At 45.5% G+C, this 27,062-nt stretch overlaps 1 protein-coding gene across 8 annotated transcripts in view; it reads right to left on the reverse strand.

Annotated features, from left to right (window-relative positions):
* Positions 1-27,062, reverse strand: part of RIPOR2 (RHO family interacting cell polarization regulator 2) — a 202,390-nt gene that overhangs the window by 107,565 nt on the left and 67,763 nt on the right. The window contains exon 2 of one of the 8 annotated variants that reach the window (XM_082731471.1): positions 9,987-10,116. The exons of the other annotated variants lie outside the window; for them this stretch is intronic. The gene's annotated coding sequence lies outside the window, so the exon portion shown is untranslated. The remainder of the gene's footprint in view (positions 1-9,986; positions 10,117-27,062) is intronic. 8 annotated transcript variants of the gene reach the window in all.

The following is a 27,062-nucleotide window of genomic DNA, read 5'->3' on the forward strand; positions in this document are numbered from 1 at the left end:
CTACCCAGGCGTCCCTGTATAGTTCCTTTCAGACTTTAAACTTTTTTTTTTTTTTTAAGTAGACTCCATACCCAGTGTGGGGTCAAACATGGGGCTTCAACTCCCAACCCTGAGATCATGACCTGAGCTGAGGTCAAGAGTCAGATGCCTAACTGACAGAGCCACCCAGGTGTCCCTCCTTCCAGACTTTAAAAGTTTGAATCTTTACTTGAGGATATTTCTATTAAACAGTGAGAAAATCATAGAAAATCATGAACGGAAAACAAGTAATCTCTAATCTCTGCACAGGGAACTTACATAAATTCAGTTTTTATTTCTCCTTCATATACCCATACATACTTATCAATGGATTCTTTCTCAATGTTCTTATGTCTGTTCTGCCTTCATTCATTCATTCTTTTGTTCATTCATTCATTTGATAAACATTTATCAAGCACCTACTACGTACCAGCTAGCACTTCATCGGGGCTCAAACAATGTACGTGTTCTCACAATTCTTATAGCCACGGGGGGAGATAGATCTTACACAAATAATTACTAATTTTTCTTGAGGAATAAATTGTACTTGTCTATTGACCTTGAAGTTTCATCTCCCTTTCAAACCTCTCTCCCCATCTAGCCCCCTCACATTCTAATCTCTGGCTGATTTTTGTTCGTTCACACCCAACCATCACAATTCAAGGGACAGGTGCCCCTGGACTGTTACCGCTCTCACATCTCATGCCAGGTCCTCCGCAGGCAGGTGAGTCCCTGAGCTCAGAGGCAGCCCTTCAGAGGACAGACTGTACCCCAAGCGACCTTGTGAAGGCTACTGATAACACCCACAAGGTGTTCCAGATTCCTGACAATGGGAGTCCTGAGGAGTGGGGGAGGCTTGGGAACAGGAAGCCAGGGCTACCCCATCCCGCGCAGTGAGCTGGGAAGAAGATCTGAGAAGGAGGAAGCATTCACTCTTGGGTTTTGGCTGCCAGGCAGCATTTTGCTTTGGGGAAAACAAACAAATTTTTTGCTGGCTGAAAGCCCAGAGGAACTGGACCTCAGACACTGCGCTGTGCCCCACGGCCCCTGGAACAGAAGCTGCGTATGTCTCTGTGCCTGGGGCTGAGCGTGCCCTTCTGTCATCCAGAAGCTGCTAGGGGTTGGCCAGAGCCAAGGGCCTGGGGCAGCTATCCACTTCACTTCGCTCAAGCATCTACTCTGAGCTACAGAGACACAGTTTTTTGTTGTTGTTGTTTAAATATCTTCCTAACACTGCTAGGAATATAGCCAATATCTTAAAATTTTCAATAGACGAAGAAAAGACTATTAAATGCAAAGCGCCATGAACAGGGTATGCTCCATGACTGCGTGGAAAAGCTGGACCCTGTGGTCTCCCTGAGCTATGACCTGCACCGCAGAGGACATCGGTTATTTGACGGTCCTGTCCTTCCCTCGCAGTTGCGGGGATGAGCACAGAGGACCTGCCCGTTCATTTTGCATCCTTGGTGCTGACGCGGTGCCTGGTCCGTCATCAGCACGCGACACGCTGACCAAGCCAGATGTGATCGGCTGGGACTGGAAATGCCTGCGCGGACACAGCCAGTGGGTTTTTCCAGGACACACAAGAATCAAGGCATGGTGCAGTGAAAGTTCTCTCAAGCTCCAAAGCAATTATTTCTATAATTATTATTGTACTCTCTTTGTGCTTCTCCAAAAGCCTTATAAACTCGGGTTTCCAACCCCCACACGTCTATCCATGTCCTCCCTGCCCACACCCATCTCCCTTCTTGGTGACCTTGGTCTCCCATAGCTCTAGCTCCAACATGTCTCTCCGTGGCCCCCAAATCTACATCTGTGCCCAAGCTTGTCTCCAGGGCCCCAGACCCATGCTTCCTGCTGCCTTGAGACATTTCCACACAGATCTTTGGGACGGGCCCCAGATTCCACCGTATGAGCTCATCGTGTCCCCCAGCCCCAGGCTGCTCTGCTCTGCCACCTGCTTCCCGCTGTGAATATTTAGTGCCATCGCTTCAGGCAGCCAAAGGCTGGAAACTCTGGAAGTACATCCCGTAGGAATGTCCCACTGGACTGTCCCTGCCCCCTTTCTGCTGAGCTGCCAAGACCAGAGTGGTAGGCTGCATCATGGTCCCTGCCCCAACGAAGATGGCTGTGTCCCAGTCTCTAGAATCTGCGAAGAGGTCACCTTACACGATGAACAGAAGTTTGTGGGTGTGACTAAGGATTCCGAGACTGGAGAGGACTCTGGATTCTCCTAGCAGGCCCAGTGTCCTCGTAAGCGCCTAAGAGACGTCCTTCAGGGAAGAAGTGAGGGCAGATCAGGGGCTGTTGGGCTGAGAGAGCCAAGAAGCGAGGAGTCTAGCTAGAGAGGACAAGCAGGCAGGCTCCCTGGGGTAACGCGGTCATGGCCCGTTTCCCGGGGGCCTCCACACGCCCTGAGCGAGAAAGGGCTCTAGACCACGGGTGACCTTGAGGCCCGAATCACCACCCAACATCAGCCAATTCTCATGAAATCTTCCCCAACTCCCCCTGCCCCCCACAAGAAGGATGCAGCCCTCGATTTTGCCCCATGAGATCCATTTCAGACTCAGGACCTCCAAAGCTACCTGAAAATAAAGTGAGGTCATCCTCAGCCACAGAGCTCATGGTGATTGGTTACAACAGCCACAGGAGACAAGCAGGAGAGACTTTGAAGGGCAGAGGGAGTGAGAAACAGGATTCTGAAGAAAGAGGCCCACGGTATTTGTTTTAAGAATCAAGGTGGTGGACGTGGGTCCAGGAGCAGAGGGGGTCTGGTGAGGAGACCTGCAAGGTGATGGCTGGGGGAAGCTGGTGGCATTTGGGGAGCACCTCCCTCTTTCCAGCCCCTCCCACCAAACCTGGCAAAGAGGATTCAAGAGCACTGCTGGGAAGCTTTGCAAGATGCTTCTCACCATGGAGACCTGTGGGCGACTAGTGTTTCACCCGCCCCTGCAAAGGCTGAGGCTGACTGAGGATGGAGCCTGACTCCCCCAGGAAAATGGGGACCCCAGGGTCCCCATAATCTAGGGACAAGTGAAGACTCATGAGAAGAGATCTGAAGGCCAAGGCAGGAGAGAGCAGCGGGGGCTTCAGAGTGGGTCCTCCAAGAGAGAGAGAAGGGCTGGGGTCCTATGTCCATAGGGTCTCCTAGGGCCAGGCAGAGCAGGAAAGTGGCTGGGGAAGAATGGTAGAGCTGGGGTGGAGGAGGGAGCAGGAGGGGTGTAGAGGGATCCGAATCCCCTGGAGGGCTCAGAGGGGGCTGGGTTCAGAGCTGCATGAAGAGGGAACCGCCTGCTGCAGCCCCAGGTTCTACGAGCCTGGATGCCCTAAGTCCTGCACGGAGCCTATTTTATAACTAAAAGCCATGAGAGGTTATGTGTGAGGGTAAGCAGAACACTCTTGCTTAGGCTGGCCATGCTTGCGTCACACAAGCAAAGGGCACCTCCCCGCCCACCAGGTGCAAAGGCACAGGGGGAGAACAGAGCACCGCATGGAGGCCAGCCCAGCCACGGGTATTCTCCTGGACTCCTGACCCAGGTCTTGCCCTGCGGCCTGCCCCCTCTCCCGCTGCCAGTGCTCCACCTGGCCTGCCTGCCTCCACCTCCCCTGGGCCACCCACGCTGCCCAGCTGTGGCTCAACACTCCACAACCCCATCACCCGTTGCTCTAAACACGCCTAAACATCTGGTACCTCCCAGCCCTCCGTCTAGAGAGCAAAGGTCCTGCCGCTTTGTGTGACTTTCCAGGGCCTGCACGACTCCATCACTCCACACCCATGTTCCCTGTGTCTGCTCTCAGCACTGCACATGCCCCAGGACCTTTGTGCTTACTCTTCCTGGTCATCATCTCCCCTGTCCCGTCACACTTCCTTCTCTGTGGACATCCTGTGACGTCCTTCATCGTAGCATGTCACTGCTTCCTGGGCACTCTTCCTGGGCAGAGCTGCCCCTCCATCCCTCCCTCCAGAGGGTCTCCCTGGGACTTCATTCATTCCCAGTGGAGGGCCCTGTGCTCCAACCTGGGATACCACAGTAGGTAAGATGTGGTGTCATCCTGAGGACCTTCAGGACACTTAGTCTACCACATGCTGACAAGCAGTGAGGCATCTTGACAGGCAGTGACTGGAGTTGGGGTCAACCCCGATCCGACCTGGGCTGCGGTCATAATACACGATGTCGTGATGATGCCCGCACTGACACCCCCTCCACTCTGGAGCGAGCCACTGGTCCGGGACGCTCCCAAGCTCAGGCGCAGGCTCTCCCCTCTGCCTCCGGCAGGAGTGTCTTACACACAGGAGACCCTCTACGAGGGTCAGTTTAATAAGAAAGAGAAAAAGCCCCGCCTTCATTTGTGCAGTGACTTACAAGCCTCCACGGGCTTTTCACAGTTCCTCCTCATGCCCTCCTCCAAGACGGTGGTTCTCAAGTTCAGCCCCTTCCCCAAACTCCTGTCTCAGAGGTCCCACCTCCAAACACACTGCTGGTGATTACTCTGCTGGGGCTCAGGCCTCTGTATGCGCAAAACTGTCACCCGGGAAGTCCACTACGCAGCTAGGACCGTGGAGCGCCGCTCTTGGCGCAGGGGTGGGTGTGACCCCCCCCCCTTGGTATGTGGGGACTATGAAGCAGGGAGAGGTTCAACGACCCCCTAGAACTCCCAGGCTTGGGAAAGGTAGACTCAGGATGCTGACTCCGGAGAGTTCTGGCCAGGCCGCCTGCTGCCTCACGGTGGGGAAGGCAGCAGAGGCAGTGAAGAGAGTGCGGATCTCTGAGCAGGGCCTGCCGAGCACCCTGCGGCTCTTCACAGAGCCGGCACCAGTGGGCCTCACGAGGGAAGGCACCATCAATGCCATTAGCCGCCATTAGCCGCCATTAGCTGCGGGGAGCCCACAAGGCAAGCGAAGCTCACTGGGACTCCTGTCAAAAACAAGGCCAGACCTGCTTCCTTGTGACAGGTCAGACAGAATACAGCATTCTTTAGGGCCTGCTTCTTTGCCTGACAACTGCTACTGTGATTAATGGTTTCTCTGAATTCACTTGCCCTCTCCCAGTGACTCAATCCTGGGTACTCCAGCCTGAGGTGCTAATTTGGTGATTACCCAAAAGGAATCTCTTAGAAGTCATCTTAAGAATCCAAAGGCCAAAATTTCCCAGAAGCATTCACTTCTGCCAGATTCCAAGGCCCGTGATATACTCAATTTTAACCCTGATTGAACTTTGTTCAAATTCATGGAATTAAAAGAAGAGTAAGAAACCATCAAACTAGTTACCGCCTAGACAGCTTCCAGGTTATGCAGAAGTTGAATTCTGAAGTTTGTAAACCAGTTGTTTGAAGTGCATCATCGACTCCCCCGCAGAAACCATGTTTTAGATGGTGGTCACATTCTCAAGCTCGCCCATAAAGTCTGTCTCATGTAGGAGATAACAGGGAATATTTTTAAAATGGGGGAATCTAGAAATTCTCCGTGATTATTTTCTAGGAGAATAAGGAAAAGATCTATGCTTCTGGTGGGGGCGGGGGAGGGGGGGGAGGGGTGCTCCCGTCCATTGTCTCCAAGCAACTGAGGAGCGAAAGGGGCACAGCCTTTTGCCATCCAGAGCTGGACAGAAATGCCTGCGGAAACACGGTCACACGATTTAATCGCCGGCGGAAAGGCTTCTACACGAATAATCATGAGCAGCAGCTTCCACGACCGTCAAAACACAGGAACAGCTCCAATGCCCACGAACTGCAGAAAGAGGAAACCTAACGGGACACAACCATATCACGGACTGTGACTTGGCCCGAACACAGCAATGAATCCTGACCCTTGCCACGTGGCGGAACCGCGGGAACGTTGTGCCTCGTGAAAGAAGTCAGACACAGAGGTTATAGGTTGTAGGATTCCGTGTATATGAACTGGTCCTAACATGCGAATCTGTAGAGATGGAAAGCAGACTCGAAGTTGCCCTGGGCTAGCGAAGGAGGAGGGAGAAATGGGGAATGACTGCTAACCGGAAAGGGGTTTCTTTTGGTGGTGATGAAAATATGCCGCAATCAGGGAGCGGTGACGGCTGCACAACTTTCTGAGCATGCTAAAAATTATGGAACTGTCTGCTTTAAAGAGGTAGGTTGGATGGAATGTGAAGGAAATCTCAGACAACTTTTTTTTTTTTTTTAAACCCGGAACTCACAAGGTCCCTGTGTCCATGGAGGGGGCTGAACCAGGTCACCCATTAGTCCCTTATCAGCAGAAGGTGAGCTGATTAAGTCACCCACTGTCGATCACTACAAGCGTTAGATTTACCTTCCTCGTTTCAGAGGTCTGCTTCTGCAGAACACGCCCCAGCTTCAAGTGACGTGTTCATTAAAACACACAAAAATAGCATCCCACCTACCGAATGCCTGTCATCTCTGTTCACATCGCTTTTCTCTCTCTCTCTCCTTTTAAAAAAACCATTTTTTAAATCATTTTTAAAATCCTTTTTAAAAAACGCAGATCTCCAACAGCAAGCTCTAACTTTTGATTGGCTCATATTCAGGTCCTATTCTCTGAAAGCTCAGTGATTTTTTTTCCTGGAACAGTAATATGTCAGTGGTGGTCTGAAGACGGTGGGTGGTCCTCGACTAACGAGTAAATCAAGTGTCCATAATTCCTTTGGCAGCAGGGGCAGGGCAGGGGCGCTGAAGGAGGTGGTGGGGTGGGGACCATGAGGAGCTCGTCTGGGAAAGTCTCTACTGGATGGGGGTAGCCACTTCCACAACAGGGGGCTGGTCCATGAGATTACACAAGCTGGAAATCTGGATTTTTTTTTTTTAATGTAAAAATGCCAATGCATTTTTTAAACCAAGCATTTGGGGGCTGAACTCCCATCAGGGGCTATAAGTTTGTGACCTCGGCTTGAGGAGCCCTTGGCCCTGGTTCTTTGGTGTAATTGACATCAGAATTTCAAATCAGACAGTGAGTGTTGATGTGGTCCTTGGAGTTCATCTAGTTCAACCTCCCACTCCACAGTAAAATCCCTTCTACAGCAGATGGCCACCCAGCATTAGGGTAAGCTAACAGTTCAAGCCTGAAATATGCAGTTTCATTATTGGCTTCTTAATTTAAAAGAACCTGTAGCGTGTGGATTAAGGAGGAAGTTGCAGGGAGAGCTGGGTTGAGGGGGACAGGCCCGACATATGGGGGCTGCAAGGGGCTTCCATACTGATTTCTTCTTTTCTTTTCTTTCTTTCTTTCCTTCTTTCTTTCTTTTTTTGGAGGACTCTCTCTTATGCCCAACACTAGTATTTTTTTTTTTTTTCAAAAGACAAATTCATTAAAGTGTATCAGCATGTTTGGGACTTAGTTTTTCTGGAATTCTCAGAGGGAGACAGAATTTTAGACCTGGAGTGGCCCTCAGAACTCTGGGTGTATGAGTCTCTCATTTAACTAAGATCGTTTGCTCAAAGAATGTCAGACATGGGCAGCCAAGTCCTACTGTACTTAACATTTTTTTTAATGGGTCGAGTTATAATTCATAAATAGGATCCAAATGAACATATGATCACTTTGAAATTTCCTGTAGCCTTTTGTAACTGACTCAGCACTCATGGTTTTCTTTTAGAGATATAAAGATTTGCAAAAAATGAATTAAACAAAAAAAAACCCTAGTTATTTGCCTTTCTGAGTGACCTTTGTGGAGTCATGCGATAACTCAAGTCATCCATTCACAGAGCCCACTGGGGATTCCTCATCACTCTGAAGAAGGTGTTGGCATAAACCACGGAGGTCTCCACAACTCACTTCCCTGGGTCCCATCTTCCCAATAAAACCCTTTTGCAAGCTGCTAAGTGTTGGATTAACTAGCGTTTCGCTTCCTGTATTTGCCGTCCGAGGAGACTTGGCGGACGGTGGGAAGGACAAGGAGGAGACATGAAGGACTCAGAGAGCCCCTGAATTTAGTCGACCCACCCCTGCATAATTGAAACTGTGTGTCACTTGGCACAAAGCACTATGAGTGGTTTGGAACTCTAGGGGGCGCCAGGGGGGAGGGGGAGCAGGGCCCAGGAAGTGGGTGGATCAACAGCAAGGGGCTTGTGGGATCCTGCCCTTGGCTTTGCATTGTTGTTTTCTTTCCCCCCTTGGTGCATCACCTACATACAGATTTGAGAAGCCAAAATAAGAATAAAAACAGGCAGTAATAATGACCCCTTATTAAATGTAGAGATAGTTATGAGTCACACTCAAAGTCAGCACGGCCTCAGTTCCGGTAATCACCAAGATTTCTTTCCTCCCCCTGCACTTATGCTTGGTCCTTCTCTTTAATTATATAGAGTTGCCCCCAAAGTATTGAAATGACAGATGGAAAGGAACACCATTACTGCAGCGGGGGACCCAAGATTTTGAGCTGTATCACTCACGGTTGCCAAATGCTACATTTTCAGTCTGTCTCTGTTCTCAGTGCAGCGAGGAACCTTCAAAACCTTTTGTGTGAGTCCGGGAGGGGAAACAGTCTGGCAAATTTTGACAAGTATCTCTTCAAGACCACATTTGTACTCTGTTTAAAAGCCCAGGACAACAACTGCCGGTCGTCATGGGAACAGACATACACAGCATTGACACACCAGCTTCGGAGATGAGCCGGAAATCCCAAAACCTCTCCGCCAGGAAGGCAGCCTTAATGAACGAATGTCTTCTGTTTTCTGAGGGTCTATGGGGGGCAAGCTGCCCTCTCCGTGTCCTGTGTGTCCCCGGCTGGAGAATTCCGGGGACCCCCCCCCCCCCGCACACGCTCTGTGCAAAGTTTAGGACAATTCAGCCCATCACATTTCCTTTTCAAAGCCTGTTTACTCATCGATGCCAGGCACTATTACAGTAATTGGGGGAAAGAAGGAAGGGCCTCTCTTGCTTATCTTTCTTGGAAATAAATTTTCCCAGCTTTCCATGGAGGTTCTCTTATGTACTGGGGTGGGGAGGAGAAGCTGGCCTTTCATCGGCCTGCAGAAAGAGAGGTTAATCATGGCTTGACAGGCTCCTCTTGAAGATGGAGTTCTAAAAATAATACATAGCTGTTCACGCAATACTTTCCGAGGCACAGGGCCTCGACAATGGAATGGAGCTGTAGGAAATAAACCCACAACAATGGAAAACTTAGACTGAAGGGAAGCTGGATCCCTCCAGGTAAACTTCAGGGATTTCAGGTGGAGAAGGATGGACCCCATCCTCCACCATTAGTCTTGAAGAGAAGCCACAGGAGCTCTATTCACGAGCAGTAAAATTAGCCACTTGTTCAATTTGCGTGACATTTGTTATTGAAATAAGCATCTCACAGCGTGATTTAATCGCACCCCTCCCAACACCTAAGAGGAAAAAGAAGAAAAGAAAGGGTTTGATCCATTGAATGACAAAGAGTCACGAAACCAGGAACATTTAGCTACTGGTGATGGAGTGAATGTCACCAGCAATGCATGGCTAATAAGAGTTCTAGGGCTGATGGTGATAAACTTTCCTCCACCGTTCCATTGCTTTTTTCCCCTTCCTATAATTATGAACATTCATCACATAAACTCTGACTTTAAAATGTCAAACTGTCTCCTTGTAGTTTTTCTTTTTTACCTTGCACCTTAAAAAAATTATTTTACTGATTCCGATTGTCTTCCAAAAGACAATCCCAGCAAAAAAACCTAGGGGTAAGGATCCCTTCCCTGTCTGGAGGTATTCTAATACCGGTTTGGTATTGCGTTTAGGCACAGAAGGTCAATAGGATTTGGGGGGAAAAAAGCTTAAAGAAAATGAGCTTGTTCTCCAAGAAATTTTAAACCGGCATGCAGACAGGTGGCATTTTGTGGGGGTGGACGGGCTAACACGGTGTTCAAAGAAATGACATTGATGCCTTTTAGACTTCGGTTCTGCAGTTTGCCACAGTCCCCCCCAATTCTCTAATGTCTCCCACCTCAACTGGCCATTTACTTAAGCAGCCTGCTTTAAGTCTGGGTTCACACCTCACCTGTATTTGGCCATGCTCTTCTGCTTTTCTTCCCTTTGGTGTGTATTCAGATTAAGTCTTTTCTTCTAATTAAGTCAGGTACTTGTGTTCCGCTCTGCTGGTCTCACCTGGCCCTGTCTACCTCTGGCTGCTGAAACAAATGATTACCAATTAAGGAGCTTAAACAATACAAATTTATTCTGAAGTTCAGAAACCCTAAAATCAAGGAGTCATCAAAGCTGCTTTCCTTCTGGAAGCTCCAAGGGAAGATATATTTTTCCCTGCCTTTTTCATTTCTAGAGGTCACTTGCACTCCTGGACTTGTGGCCGCATCCTCCATCTTCAAAGCAGCCAAGGAGCATCCGGAATTTTTCTCTTTGATTATCCAGTCTCCTTTTTATAAAGACCCTTATGATTCCATTGGGCTCACCCAGATAACCCAGAATAGTTCCCCTATTTTTTTTTTTTTTTTCCTAATCAGGCTCCACACCCAAGGCAGGACTCAAATTCATAACCTAAGTTCAAGCACGGCACACATGCTCTGCCTACCCAGCCAGCCAGGGGCCCCAAGGTCCCTATTTTAAGATTAGTTGATAAACCCTATTAATTCCACCCACGGCCTTTATGCTCCTTTGCCATGGCACCTGACTTGTTTGCAGTTCTGGAGACCAGAGCAGACTTCTTGGGGGGCATTATCCTGGATACCACAGTGACACTCGGGTAATAACTGAACCACCAAGAGAAAGCTACCATGGAACTCTGTTTTAAAACCCTTGTATTCCACTGGTATTCTAAAACTGCCGCTAGAATGAAAGAGCCTTTATCCAAACGCTATGATGGTTGGGGAAGGATAACTGGTTTCGAGCATGGAGATGGATTACTCTTCAAGAAAGGGGATGATTCATCGAGTTAGAAGTGCGTTGCCAGAAAAACCACTGAGTAGAAAGAAACTAAAACTTTGAAAATCAAGGTACATCTCCTACCCCCAATGCACACATTTACGCCCACATGCGCACACACACATCTTTAATTCTTGAGACTCCGCAACTGCTGAAGCATTTGAGTGGAAAACTCGGACCCCTCCTTCCTCACTCCCAGTCCTCCTGGTTAAGCTCCATTGCTTGGGATAATGCACGTGAAACATGCGTGCTACTGTGTTTGGCTGGGCCATACCCATTTGATCTCTGATCCAGGATAGAGAATCAGGGCAGAGAGGCGGCGGGTCCTCCCACACAGAAAGAGGGGATCACAGATGGAGGAAAGGAAGACAAAGAGATGTCATTCAGTAACTTTTCTATGGTTGTAAGAAACTTATGTCAAAGTGGCCACATGATTGTTCAACGAGAGGCAAATGAACCTAAAGCCAAGTTTACTCTTAGAAACCAAAGCTTTGGGGGAAATCTTGGATTTATGGGAAGGGAGGGCTAGGAAAGCATATCCGTTCATTCCCTGATCACTTCCTCTCCCCCACATTTCTGAACTTGGGGTTTGGAGACCCTATTCATTTATTTAATGATCAATTTTGCTCGACTGAGCCCTTCCTTTCCCTTTTGTCATTTTATAACGGGTGCCAACTCTCTGCCCTCCCCCTTGTTTTTTTCTCTGAAAAAACAAAATGAATATGTAAAGACTTACTGGTACTGAAAAAAAATCAAGGTGCAGACAGATATATGAGGTGATGTTTACTTTTTACATTTTCTCTGTGAACTGCTATGTAGAAGACAATCGTAACTGATTTATCCTGGAGAGTTATTGTATGGAGAAATGGAAAAAATGTCTCATTTTGGCAGGAAATATAGCAATGGCAGGAGGAATTCAGATTTACAAAATGTGGAGTCAGGGATGGACTTTGAATCCTTCCCGATTCTACGGTCTTTCTGTGTACACATGCTGAGCTCCTACCGTGAAGCAAATATTGCCAACCATTAGATTAAAAAGAGAAATAAAATCACATTTGTCCCCAAGAAGCTCACAGTAGGGACAAAAGAGGTAATTTCATTACTGTATAGAATGAAGTAAAGTTCTCAAATGTACCTAAGTCCTAGGAAAATCCCAAAGGTGCAAAAAAAATAACCCAGCGTTCTCCTTGAGAATAAAGGTTTGGCTTAACAATCCTTGAAAACAATTGTATTTGGTGACAAGGGCCCATAACTGGGATTTAGGTTTGTCAACAAATGTTAAAAGTATATATTATACAAAATTACTTAATTAGGAGCTATGGTTTTGTAAAAATTTATATGAGTGAATAATATGTTATATCCTTGTTCCTGTTCAAATCAAAAGAAATGGTTTCTCTTGTGTTTAGAAAACAAAAAACAAAAAACTAGAAAGTGGCACCACCTTGTGGTTACTACCCAAACTGCTTGAATTGATCTCACAATTTCAAATAAAGTCATTTGACTATCTCCGAAGTCTTATTAATGCTTTATATAAAAGTTCCAAACCGATGTATGTTCTCAGAACATCAGAAACAGAGAAAATACTTAAAATTCTGGCCAAAGCAAATCCAGTAAGATCCAGAATAATGTACCACCAGAAAAGAGTTTGTATGTAATATTCATTGTATAATATTGGCTTGCCATGATATAATAAATAAGAATTTCTTATTCTGTTATTACTCCTCCATTTTTCAAAGCAGGAATTCATCCACACAGAACTTTTCAACATCAACTGTTTGATCACAGGCACTCCCCCAGGATTTCAGCCAACAAATCCTATTTATTTATTGAAAACTCGTCCTATAGAATTTTCCACATTCTGACTTGGGCTGGTTACCTCTTCATGGTGTTGCTTAGCTTGTTTTTCTATACTTTATATTTCCCATAAAGTAGTAGGAAGATCTAGATTAGGTGACATCTGAGTAGATTCCAATTCGGTTTATTTTTGGTAAGACTACTCATGGGTGAGGTTGTGGGCTTCCTCTTCATCAAATCCCTTTTATAGTGATGTTGGTAGGTTCACGTGATGTCATTTGGTGACCTTGGTAGGTTCATGTGACGTCATTTGGATTCCCTCCATTATCAAGTCTCCTAATCACTTCTCACTGACAGTTGGGACATGTATTATCCAGATCGTTGTGACAGATCGTTGTGTCTCTCCAGGATTTCATGAGGATTGCAAAAAGATGATTTTATTAATTCTTTCATTCCTTCTACACTTACAGTGGGATTCCCTCGTCAGCTTCTTAGTTTGAAATATAATTTGTACAGGGAACAAAAGACAAATACATGATTTACTTCTTTAAAATGCATTTTAAGGATAAATTTTAGTGTCTGGGGTGCCTGGGTGGCTCAGTGGGTTAAGCCTCTGTCTTTGTCTCAGGTCATGATCTTGGGGTCCTGGGACTGAGCCCTGCATCGGGCTCTCTGCTCAGCAAGGAGCCTGCTTCCCTTCCTCTCTCTCTGCCTGCCTCTCTGCCTACTTGTGATCTCTGTCTGTCAAATAAATAAATAAAATCTTTAAAAAAAAAAAAAAGTTAGTGTCCTAGCAAACTCCAAAGAGGACAATGATATTTTAGGTATTTCATTATTAATTTGGACTATTATATATCTGATGTATGTCAACCAATAGCAGGCATTATTGTTTTGATGCTCAAATTATCCCACCTTTGACCACTGAGTAATTTTGACACAAATACTCTATTAATAACGTAGTATAATTGTTAAGGCACACTCTTACACTCTCGAGATAAATTTACTACTTTCAAAGAGGGCAACTGAGCAATACACACCAGAAGACTTAAAAATATTTATACCTTTGTAGCACACTTAGAGTAATTTTTCTATGAAAATAATCATTAGGGCGCCTGGGTGGCTCAGTGGGTTGGGGCCTCTGCCTTTAGCTCAGGTCATGATCCCAGAGCCCGGGATCGAGTCCCGCGTGGGGCTCTCTGCTTGGCAGGGAGCCTGCTTCCCTTCCTCTCTCTCTGCCTGCCTCTCTGCCTACTTGTGATCTCTGTCTGTCAAATAAATAAATAAAATAAGTAAATAAATTTTAAAAAAGAAAAGAATCATATGTGAAAAAATGTACAAAGGTATTAATTCTACACAATTCTGAACAATTAGATGTCAATAGGCTTTGATATATTTCTAAGATGATATATTATAGGTACCATATTAAAAATCCTGCTTTTGAAAAATTCTCATTATTGGGGGGACATTTTAATGATATGATATTAATTGAAAGAAGATTACCAAAACCTTATATATAATATAATTCAGTTTTTATGTATAAATATGTATATAAGCAGAAGACTAGGAAGATATCTTCAAAATATTAATAATAGTTATATCTAGATGGTGCGATAATAGAATATTTTTATGTAGCCTTTGTATTTCATTTTATAAATGACCTCCACTAATATGGACATTAGATCCTATTAAAAAGCAGCTCATACTGAGATTTTTGTGAGTAAAATCGATTTGTTTTACTTTGAATAATTACTCACGGAAATTGTGCAAGAAAGAAAACATTTTTTTCCCTTAACCAAAAGATCGCTGTGACTTAATTAAAGAATGACAACAGAACTGAGCTGGATTTAAGATGAAACACATGAGAGCCTTCTTAAGATCTGTCCTATTTTCCCTCCTGGGATCTGCTCATCGCAATTAATGACACTTCTCCAAAAGTAGATTTCCCCTGTGCTCTCCAGTGAGTCAGTCCAGTATTTCAGCTTGGGGATTCTTATGGGGAACGAGGAGCCCCAACACAGATTAAACGGATGTGTCTGCCATCTGTAATGGATACCACAGGGTATCTCCTCCTACCGGGTCCTTTTTGGATAGTGAGATTTCCGATTTTTGACGTCCTAATGTCTAGTTGTCACTTTGAAAAGTCTGACAACCTCTGGTCCAAACCATTTATTAAGCCCTTAGTTTCTGCTTTCCCTTCTTATTACCAAAGTAATAAGTATTCAGTGTCAAAAAAAAAATTTAGATAACCCAATGAGCTGAAAGAAAATAAAATTCCCAAGTAATTCTATCAAAACACTTCTAATGTGTTGGCTTCGATCCTATTTCCAGGAACTATAGGACTAGCTTTGGGGACAAGATTTGTATCTGGTTTATTGTCTCCTTTGCACACAGGACACACGCTCCCTGGGCGTTTACTGATGCTGGAAGTGAGAGGGGAAGGAAAGCCCTCCTGCACAGGGTGACCACATGGAAAAGGCGTAGATGGAAGAGTGAGCGCTCAGTGTTTGAGGTGGGGGAGCCCAGTCCTGCCTAGTGAGAGGGGTCATGTGCGGCACTTACAGGAGGAAACCGGTGCAAATGCAGCAAGACTCTGACTGAGGACTTTGTAGTATGAGCCGGTAAGGGACCGCATTGAAATCTATCCTATTACAGGAAATTCCTTAATTCTTTCATTCTTTGAATCAAATAATTGGTTTATCATGAAGATTGGTGGCAAGGGGACCTATTAGAAATAAACCCAGAGGGCGCCTGGGTGGCTCAGTGGGTTAAGCCGCTGCCTTCGGCTCAGGTCATGATCTCAGAGTCCTGGGATCGAGTCCCGCATCGGGCTCTCTGCTCAGCGGAGAGCCTGCTTCCCTCTCTCTCTCTCTCTGCCTGCCTCTCCATCTACTTGTGATTTCTGTCAAATAAATAAATAAAATCTTAAAAAAAAGAAAAGAAATAAACCCAGAAATGTGATGAAATTAGATACATTCCTTTTTTTTTGTTTTTCTGGTATAATTTATATGGAGTACAATTACCCCTCACTTCATACAGTTTTTTGAGATTTGGCACATGTATACACTAGTGGAACACCATCACAATCAAGATCTGGAAGAGTTCCATCAAACAAAGGAGATTCTCCTGGCTCTCTTTGTAGCCAGCCTCTCTAACCAACCCTCGGTGGCCAGTGATTTGTTTCCTATCCTTAGAGTTTTGTCTTTCCCAGAACGTCATGTGAATGGACTCACCCAGTGGAAGCCCTTTGAGTCGGGCTTTTTCCACTTAGAATAATGCGTCATTATCAGTCCCATTCCTTTTTCTTGCCTCTTGGTATTTCATTGTATGGATCTACCACAGTTTAATCATCTACAGTTGAAGGGCAATATATTTCATATAATACATTTAACTAGTGCTATACCTTCAACTAGCCCAAAAGAGAATTCTGAGTTTTAGACCTTTATTTACTAATTGTGTAAAATAGTTGGGAGACAGGAAAAAGAGAAACTCCAAGCGGAGCATAAATTAATTTTAAAAATATGGACGTCACTGCCAGTAGGTCTGTTTTGAGAGCAGTCAGAGAAAGAGAACGGCTGACTGTCTCCAGGTCTGTGTCCTGGAGCAGCCTCACTGATGACTGGCCGGAGAGGAACTCCCCTGCTTGAGGACCCCGCAGAGCTGAAGTGGTACTGGGCTGAGCAAAGGTTGATAATGTTTCTCTATCCTGCCAATGCCCTGTCTTCAGTCCTCCTCCACACTCACTGTGATCTGGTGATATCCTTCTGTCCTTTGATGGCACAGAGAGTGATTTTCTATGTTTCTAGCTACTTATTTGGAAAGTGAAGCGGCTATTCTTCCTGCCTCACAACACTCTCAGAGGCCAGACTGGTGACTCTGGGTTAAATACCATTGTTAGGTCAGTGATTAGAATAAAATGGAGAAGAGAAAGTCAGAGAAGATGGGGGGACAGGGAAGACAGAGGTGACAAGTAGAGGCGTTGGTCTGTTCATCTAACTCCAAGGGGAACCCCTCTCTGCCTCATGCCCACGCCCACCCACAGGTCCTGGTGTTCACCTGGATGTTGGGAATTCAAAGAATCTGATCTAGGATATACACAAAGGTGGGAAAAGGTAATTAAAAGCGTCTACTTTTTAGCTCTAAGGTGCTTCTAGATGAAGAAATTCAAGTTAAGTGTCTCGTGGTTTTTAAATTTTCTGCTACTTGGAACTAATACCTTGGATTTATAGAAAAACTATCTACTGAACAACAGTGTTCTGGGAAGCAAGAGCTGGGGAAACACTGGGTATCATGACAATAAGACTTTTTAAGGGTTAGAAACGTAAAAGCAGCAAGACTTCTGGAAAATATGGCTCACATGCATTATTCTAAGCTCACCTTGTCCCACAGTACAACCAGATGATACTCACATTGGTGTAAATAACCCAAAATATGACCCAAAGACTAACAGAACAGACTCTCTACAGCTAAATGCAGACAAGAGGCCACATTGAAGAAGGTAGGGAGGTTGGAGATTAGTTGGGAGCTCAACGTACTCTCCGAGAGAGGGATGGAGGCCATGAGCATGGAGAGGGGGAAAAAAGACACTCACACCAGGCACCCCAGGCCCTGGGAACTTGCACAGGGCAGAAATAACATTTGGCTGTGAAACCAGAGGGGCCTGGTTCTTATAATCAGCAGGGCTCAACACCTGGAACTTTAGAAATCAGCAGGCTGGGTTCTGGGGGAGCCAGGAGGGCAAGATAAAACTGAGTCCCTTTGGGGGACATCCCAACAAAGAGACTCACTGAGATACAGCATAGAAGCAGTTTGAAAAATGTCTGTGTTATATAGGAGGAAGACTGGCTTACTGATCTCAGAGAGTGTGCTGGCGGAGCTGGTGAGTGTCTTTTCCCTCCCCTGCCTCCCAGCTTAGATGCATGGACACCTGCAGGGACCAGCACAGCAGGAATATTCTCCACCTTGCTTTCAGATAGCAACCCCATTCTTTGCTTCCGTGAATCCACCCGCTCCAGCCCTGTGGCATGACTTTCTAAAGTGGCTCCAGGTCCCTTCACAGAGCAGACCTGAAAACCTCCGCTGGCACCACATGCCCTGCTCCCATACACTCCTGCGGACATGCCCCCTCCAATATGTCCTTGGCCGGAGCCCATTCAAAGAGGTGCTACAAGCCTGGTAGTGTGCAAGCAGCCCCAGAGGGGGCCAGCACTGCTACCATGTGACTCCAGCCCCAAGGAAAGGGGAAGAAGACCATGTACACCAGTTTGGCCCCAGTAGGGGGCAGAGGGCAGACACATGTTCTGACTGTTGGCCCTGCCCACTGATGCAAGCTTCTCAGGAAAGAACAATGCACCCTGCAGGTCAGTGCTCCTGCATCTCTGCCAAACGTCTGCTCTGGCTCAACTCAAGGTCAAGACAGCCCCAGACTGGCCCACTAACAACACAGAGACCAAACCCCACTCACAACCTGGCAAAGGGAGCCACTGCAGATGACTGGACTGAGGGTAAATGTGGCTCAGCCACAACAAGAGGGTGCGCACAACACACATGGGAGACACCCCCGTAGTGCCAGGTTCTGGTGAACAGGGGACCTTGCACTCCAGGGCACTCCAGGTCCTCTTCTCCATAAGGCCACTACCTTTAAGGGCAGGAGATGTAGCTGACTTTCCTAAAAGAAACAGAGAGCTAGTAAAAATGAGACGACAGAGGAACATCTTCCATATATAAGAACAGGACAAAATCACAGAAAGATTGCCAAATGACATGGAGAAATATGCTCAACAGAGAATTTAAAGTAGTCGTCATTAAGATACTCACTGGACTTGAGAAGGGTGGAGGAGCTCTGTGAGACCTTGAAAAGAACCCATCAGAGACGAAGAACTCAGTAACTGAAATTAGAAATGTACTACATGGAATAAACAGCAGACTAAAGGAAGCAGAATGAATCCATGATTGGGAGAATGGAGTAATGGAAAGTAATCAAGCTGAACAGGAGAGAAAAAAAATAATAAAAATTGAAAATAGACTCAAGGAACTCAGCAACACCATCAAACATAATAACTTTCACATTATATAGATCCCAGAATGGATTTGCAACCTGAACATTGGCATAATGGAAAGCAATCAGGCTGAACAAGAGAGAAAAATAATAATAATAAGTGAAAATAGATCAAGGAACTCAACTACACCATCAAGGGCAATGGTGTTCACATTATGGCGATGCCAGAAGGAGAAGAGAGAGATGAAGAAGAGAAAATTTATTTGAAAAAATAATACCTGAAAAATTCCATAATCTGGGGAAGGAAACACAAATTTGGATCCAGAAGGCACAGAGAGTCCCCAACAAAATCATTCCAAGGAGGTCCGCACCAAGACACATAGTAATTACAATGATATAAAGTGGTGATAAAAAGAGAATTTTAAAAAGCAACAAGAGAAAAGAAAACAGTTACATACAAGGGAAAAAACATTCTGATTTTTCAGCAAAAGCTTTGCAGGCCAAAAGAGTGTGCCATGCTATAGTCAAAGTGCTGAAAGGAAAAAGTCTGTAACCAAGAATACTCTATCCAGCAAGGCTCTCATTCAGAATAGGAGCTAAAGAGTTTCCCAGACAAACAGAAGTTAAAGGAATTCATCAACAATAAGCCAACCTAACAAGAAATGTTAAAGGGGACTCTTTGAGTGGAAAGGAAAGTCCATAATCAGGAGTAAGAAAAGTAGGAAACACAAAAGCACTAAAATTAAGCATACCTATAAAAATCAGTCAAAGGATTCACACAAGTATGTGAAGTATGACACCATATCCCTAAAATGGAGGGAGGCGTAAACAAAGAGTTAAAACTTACATGACCATCAACTGAATACAGACAGCTATATGCAGAAGATGCTATACATAAACCTAATCATAAGCAGAAATCAAAAACTAGTAACAGATATGCAAAAAATAAAGAGAAAAGGAAATCCAAGCCTATCACTAAAGATAGCCAGCCCTCATGAGAGAAGAAAGTAAGAGAAGAACTACAAAAACAACCATAAAACAAGAAACAAAATGGCAAAAAGTATAGACTATCAATAATTACTTCGAATGTAAGTGGACTAAATGCTCCAATCAAAAGACATTAGGATGATGGAATGGATAGAAAAGTAAGATACATCCGTGTGCTGCCTACAGGAGACTCATTTCAGACCTAAACACATGAGCAGATTGAAAGTGAAGGATAAAATACTCCTGGGTGGCTCAGTCGGTTAAGTGTCTGTCTTCAGCTTGGGTCATGATCCCAGGAACCTGGGATCAAGCCCCGAGTTGGGCTCCCTGCTCAGCGGGGAGCTTTTCTGCCCCTCCCCCGGCTCCCATGCCTTGTGGGTTTGGTGTCTCTCTCTCTCTCTCTCTGTCAAATAAATAAATAAATAAAAATCTTTTTTTAAAAAAGTGAAGAGATGGAAAAGAATTTATCACGTGTATGAAAGTGAAAAGAAAGCTGGTTAACAATACTTCTAGGAGAAAACTAGACTTTAAAACAAAGACTGTGACAAGACAAAGAAGGTCGCTACATAATCATAAAGGGAACAATCCAACAAGAAGATATAGCAATTGTAAGTGTTTATGTACCCAACATGGAAGCACCCAAATACATAAGGCAGCTAATAACAAGCTTTATAAAGGAAGTAATCAATACTAATACAATAATAGTAGGGGATGTTAACACCCCATGTACATCAATGGATAGATCATCCAAACAGAATGTCAAGAAGGAAGCAGTGGCTTTGAATGACACATTGGACCAGAAAGATCTAAGAGATACATTCAGAGCATTCTATCCTAAAACAGCAGAATACATATTCTTTCCAAGTTCACATGGAACATTCTCCAGGACAGATCACATGTCTCAAAACAAAACAAGTCTCAACATACTCAAAAAGATTTAAGTCATAATATCAAGGACCTTTACCAACCACAAAGCTATGAAACTAGAAATCAACCACAAGAGAAAAATCTAGAAAGAACCTAAATAAACGAAGGTTAAGTGACATGCTACTAAATAATGAATGGGTCCATTAGGAAATCAAAGAAGAAGTAAAAAAAAAAAATACTTGGAGACAAATGAAAATGAAAACACAACAGCCTAAAATCTTTGGGATGCAGCAAAACTATTCTAAGAAGGAAGTTTGTAGCAATATAAGACTACGTCACGGAGCAAGAAAAATCTCAACCAACCAACCTTGCACCTAAAAGAGCTAGAAGAACAACAACAACAACAAAAAAAAAAACCCAAACCAATAGAAAGAAGGAAATAACAAAGATTAGAGTAGAAATAAATGATATAGAAAGTAAAAGAAAACAGTAGAACAGATCAATGAAACCAAGATCTGGTTCTTTGAAAAGATCAACAAAATTGATAAGCCTCTAGCCAGACTCATCAAAACAAGAGAGGGGAGTCAGTCAGAAATGTAAGAAGCAAATGCCACAGAAAAAAAGGGATTATAAGAGAATACCAAGGAAAATTATATGTCAACAAACTGGACCACCTAGAAGAAAAGGAGAAGTTCCTAGAAATATATAACCTCCCAAAACTGAATTGGGAAGAAATAGAAAATTTAAACAGATCAATTACCAACAACGAAGTTGAAGGAGTAATCAAAAAACTCCCAAAATAAAAAAGTTCAGAACCACATAGCTTCACAGGTGAATCCCACCAAACATTTAAAGAAGAGTTGATACCTATTTTTCACCCTATTTCAAAAAATGTAAGTGGAAGGAAAGATTCTAAATTCATTTCATGAGGCCAGAATTACCCTGATACTAAAACCAGAAAAACCCTACAAAAAAAAAAAGGAGAACTACAGTCCAGTATCTCTGATGAACACAGATGCATAAATCTTCAACAAAATACTAGCAAACCAAATCCAACAATGCATTAAGATAATCATTCACCGTGATCAAGTGGGATTTACTCCTGGGATGCAAGAGTGGTTCAACATTTACAAATCAGTCAGCATGATACACTGCATCAGTAAAAGGATAAAAACCAGATGATCATTTCAGCAGATGCAGAAAAAGCATCTGACAAAGTACAATATCCATTCCTGATAAAAAACCCTCAACAAAGTAGGTTTAAAGGGTAAACACCTCAACCTAATAAAGGCCATATATGAAAAATGCACAGCTCCCATCATACTCAGTGGGGAATGACTGAGAGCCTTTCCCCTAAGGTCAGAAACAAGCCGAGTATGTCTACTCTCACCACTTTGATTCAACACAGCACTGGAAGTCCTTGCCGCAGCTTTCAGATGAGAGAATGGAATCCAAATGGGTGAGAAAAAAGGGAAGATTTACTATGTCCAGATGCCATAATACTATATATTGAAAACCTTGAGGACTGCTCTAAGAGACTTTGTGAATGAAAGAAACCGAAAAAAACTGCATGGGATTCAAAATTATAGAGATTATTGGTTTCTCTGTGTCACCCAGGAGTCATTTTTGAAAGCACCGTGTTCAGAAAGACAGTTTTATAAATGAGTGCTATTTACAGGTAAAACTAAAGGTGATAAGTCACTCAACGCTACATGAGAGGCTGTGTGATTAGTCAGAGATATTGTGTGCAGGAGAGGGAGCCGGCGTCCACTCGTCGTATCTGGGTATTCGTGAGGATTTTATTAGATATTTTCATCGGCGTGCATTTTGCCACAAGCACAGCAGAGAGCTGAGGTTCATTATGCAAAGTCTCACTAATTCAGACTTATGATAATCCACATTAAGTTGTCTAAAGAGTACCTTTGCTTAGCGGATGAAAAAGGCGCCTGGGTGGCTCAGTCATTGAGCCTCTGCCTTTGGCTTAGGTCATGATCCCAGGGTCCTGGGATCGAGTCCCGCATCATGCTCCCTGCTCAGTGGTGAGCCTGTCCCTCCCCCTCTGCCTGCCACTCCCCCTGCTTGTGTGGTCATGGTCCCTCTCTGTCAAATAAATAAATAAAATCTTAAAAAGAAAAGAAAAATGAAGGGCAAAAGGGCAGATGACGGAGATTCATCCCCTAAAGCACTCTGGAAGCTCAGGATGTAGGCAGGGGGGACACTAACTGTAAGCCCCAGTTTCTCCTTAAAAATAAGGAGCCTGAGAAAATTCTGCAAGTCAGTTTCTGGAATTCTATTTTGAGTTCCCATGCAGTTTCTTTTTTCTTTCTGTACATTTTTTAAAAAGAAAAATAATTTACGTATACTTTGAGAGAAATTGGTTGTAGAGCGTTAATTCTCCTTGTGATTTGAGTTTGTGACCGTTCTTTGTGTATAATGGAGATCACAGTGGTCTTAAATGCAAGACCATGACCATCTTAAAGACAGTAAATGGGGGGGGGGGGGATCATGAGGTATAGCACAGGAATTCCCTCTGAACGGAAGCTGACAGGAGAGGAGAGGCTGAAGACCAGGGGGCTAGGACACCCGTTTTCTCCAGTGGAGGCCAAGGACAAGAGGAGGAGGGTCTGTCTGTCTGTCCTGGGTCCTGAGCCCCTCTGCCATTCGCTGGCTGCTGGTGTGTGGGTCTGCCGGCTGACGTCCAGGGCCCCACAGTCCCCGCACAGCAACCGCCAAAAGGAACCACTCAAGCAAATGCCACTTCTGGGCCTCCCAGTCTCCTAGAAGCAAACGTTCCATTTTCCAAACAGTAAAACAAACAAGAGTAAGTCAATTAAGAACTTCAAGATAAATTCTATTTTTACAACAAATTGCATTTTAAAAATAACTAAAATCATAAAGCTGAGTTCTCCAGCGCTAGACATTTGTAGGGTTCCACAGGCGTCCGGGATATTTTCCCACGCTCTGTCTCATGCAAGGCTCAGGACCCCAGCGAAGGGAGGATTCCAGCCACCCCGTTAGCGAGGGGCTGAAGGACACATGAAGACGGTGCTCACCCATGGCCGAGCCTGCTGCAGCTCCCGGGGGGCAGGGGCTCTGGGTGAGGGACAAACCTCTCCTCAAGGTCAGAAAGGAAAGGGGACAGTGTGACCTCCACGGGAGGGGTTGGTTTCCAGGGGCTGACTCCACCGTGCTGTGCTGGATGCAGATGGGAAGGGGCCTGGAGGAGGTCCCCCAGTTTCGGGGTGACCACGGATACACCATGACCTAGGAGCAGGTAGAGCTGGGGGGTGCTGGTGGGTAGGGAGAGAGGCATCTTCTGGGGAGCCGAGCTGCAGCCCGGGAGTCTGTGCTGGGGAGGAAAGGGCCCCACGAGGGGGCCGCCACATCCTGCAGAGACTCGAGTCGCTGTCACTCCACCCTCTTCCGCCCTTAAGCTGAGCTGCAGGGCGGTTGTGGGGAAACAGTGTCAGAACCCCCCACCAGGATGGGAGCCAGTGGAACACGTAGGGAGAGGCAAGTCTGGCGGGTCAAGGGATCACAAGCAGGGCTGGAACTCCAGAAGCAACAACCCTGGTCACTGGAGGGCAGTCTGAGCCCTCCTGATCTCACCTAGTTCTGCCCGGGACCCAGGGTCCTCTGTCCACCCAAAGCTGGTTGTTGGCTCCAGACAAGCCCCAGCTCTGAGTCCAAGCACGCTGGGTGGCCAGGTTTCTCGGTAGTCTTCACCACCCTTGTCTGGCATAGAAAAGAAACTGGGGGCTCTGGGAAGACAGTCCACAAAGATTTTAACATTCTGTTAGTGTTTTCTTGATGTGTACTTCTTAGTTTCCTGAACATTGAGCCTAGCTCTGGAGACACCTCTCCCAGTAGATACCACACATCCCCTTTATTGGGGCAGACGTCGCCAGCCCCGGAGACCACCTTTGGGAGACTCCCAGAGCTGTCTGCATTTCAGTGGGGCCCAAATTTTGAGATTGGGGTGCAGAGAAAGAGGAGTTTTCTAAATAGACAGCTCTACCCCAAAATGGCTAGATTGGGTGTCCATTGATTGGAGCTGGAGTCCTAGCCGTGAAAGTTTTAGCAGGAGCTGGGATTGTAAGGAAGTGATGTTGAATCTGGGCTATATTCTGTCACCTAGTAACTATGTGGCCCTTAGCAAACCCTTCAGTTTGAACCTCCAAATTCTCCCCAGCAAAATGCATATAATGACCAACTTAAGGGGTTGGATGGAGCATTCAGCGAAAGAACGACTCAGAGAGCACTGGGCATGGTGCCTGGCATGAGTCCTGCTCCAGGGAAATGGAAGATGTTCCCCGTGGCTCCTTTCTCTCGGAGCCTTTGCACCCCTCCAAGTGAAATGGGGTAATAGAGATCTTTCTACCCTACAGAGTAGCTGTGAATCTCCAGGGAGAGAATATGGGGAAATTAGGTCTAGCCGCAAAAGCGTAAGATTGGAATCATGTTTATCAAGTTGCCATGTTGGGACCCGTCATCTGGGCCACACCAGTGTCAGGAAGGGATGGACAGGAGTGGGTTTGGTCTGATGTGGGGAGAGGTAAGGTGAGGCCCTGTAAATGGAATTGTATCTGGGACTGGAGAGCGCTAGGATGACTGTGGTAGTAGAGTGCTGGAAGGGATACCCCCTAATGTGTGATGAAAGACGGGGTACACAAGAGACCATAGCCAAGCTTCTGGCCTGGGCAAGAAAGGATGTTTGTGTATCGAACATGAAGACGGTAAGTGGCCCAATCGATGTCTCACAGATGATTGAAGACCTGGAAGCAAGTCCCACAGCCTTGGAGGGGACGCTTGTCACCGCCCACATCTCAGATGATGCAGAAATTGCGACTGCATTAGGGCCACGGTGAACAAAAGAACATGTTGTCGGAGGATTAGGCTTCTCATTTTAAAAACCAAACAGCTTCCTTCCAACTGTGAGGTTAAATTCACTTTCAGCTCAATTCAACTTCCTTTAACTTCTACTTGGAAGGAAATCAAGTTTTTGTCCTTTGGGGGAATTATAACAATGCCTGGGCTACTCACTTAAAAGCTGGATTAAAAGCTGAAAGCTAATGCACATGATTTCCTTAAGAAATCAAGACCCCCGTTTACGCTTTCCTTCTTTGTACAGGAGATCACCATTCGTGATGCAAAATGCAACATTTTAATTCGAGTTACGGGGAAAAAAATGAAGAGATAACAGGGCAGTGAAAAAGCTCCTCGACTCCAGCAGGACTCCTGGATCCTCCGTGACTACATCTTAACCTGTGGCGCCGGTACCACTGGGTGTGGATTCCGGGTCTCCCACTGGGGAACGCGATTCACTCTAGGACACAGCCTCTCCAGCCACGTACTGGAGCAGGGACGATGGGTCGGACACGTTCTGAACTGTAATCCTTTCCCACTGACTGAATGAAGCACCAGGGACAGGTCTCACTGATACTGCCAAGGTACAGATGGGGCACTGGGGGGGGGGGGGGACTCCAGAGAGCTCCGCTGTCCTCAATTTGTCTACAGCTTCCCCTGAGAGGGGAAGAGACCTGTGAAGACCATCAAGACCTGGGGGCTACCCACTCTGGTTGCTGTCGACCCATGGTTTTTGACTAGACGTCTTGGCACCTGCACATAATCACACCTTATAAAGCTACGCCCAGTAATGGGATACAATCTGCAGCGAAGAGCAAACCTTCAGGCAACGACAGGGATGAAGCTCAGATAAGTTCAGCTAAGTGAGAGAAGCCAGACTCAAAAGGCTCCAGTTGGTAAGAGTCCACTTACACGGTATTTTGGAAAAGGTGAATCTGGAAGACGGAAAACAGATCATTGGTTGACCCTCTCTAGGGAGAGGGGCTGACAGCAAAGGGGCAGGAGGGTAGGTTTGGGTGGTGGAACTTCTAGATCTTGGTCACCGAGGTAGGTCGCTAGAAGGTATTCAACAGCCACAGATGTTTGTCCGCATTGATAGGACTGTGTGCGGAAAAAGTAAAAGTCTTCTTTGTAAAAAGTACTCTCTGTAAAGCATACCTCAAAAAACTGGATTAAAAAATATTTTTAAGAACCATTAACAAAGACTGAATGGAAGAGGTGTTGAAGTGTTTAGAGTAAAGTGTCGAGCATTAAGAAATAAGATTTGTTGATGGATCCACAGACGAGTGGAGGCAGAGAGAGAGAGAGGAGATAAAGCCAGCAGAGTCAAACATCCGTGGAAGGATCTAGGCGGTAGGTGTGTAGGTGCTCCCACTATAATTCCTGCAACTTTTTCATATGTGATATTGTTACTAATGAAATCTTGGAACGCACTTAAAGAACACAGCTCACACATTTCTTTTACCATTGGCACCATTTAGAGGGGTGATGGCAAGCCCACAAATTTCGTTTCATGCCGTGCCCTCTGATGGGCTCAACGGAGCCTCCTTTCTGGCCCCTTGAAGCCATCGAGACAGAATGAAAGCTTCCTCTTGGTCCAGAGGGGGAATCTCTTAAGGTTCTTTGCAGGCTTGTTAATATGTATTTGCTCTTTTCCCTTTAACACAGTTCAGCAAAAGGGATTTGTCT

The sequence above is a fragment of the Mustela nivalis genome (assembly GCF_964662115.1).
Source record: "Mustela nivalis genome assembly, chromosome: 5".
In the NCBI taxonomy this organism is placed as follows: Eukaryota; Metazoa; Chordata; class Mammalia; order Carnivora; family Mustelidae; genus Mustela; species Mustela nivalis.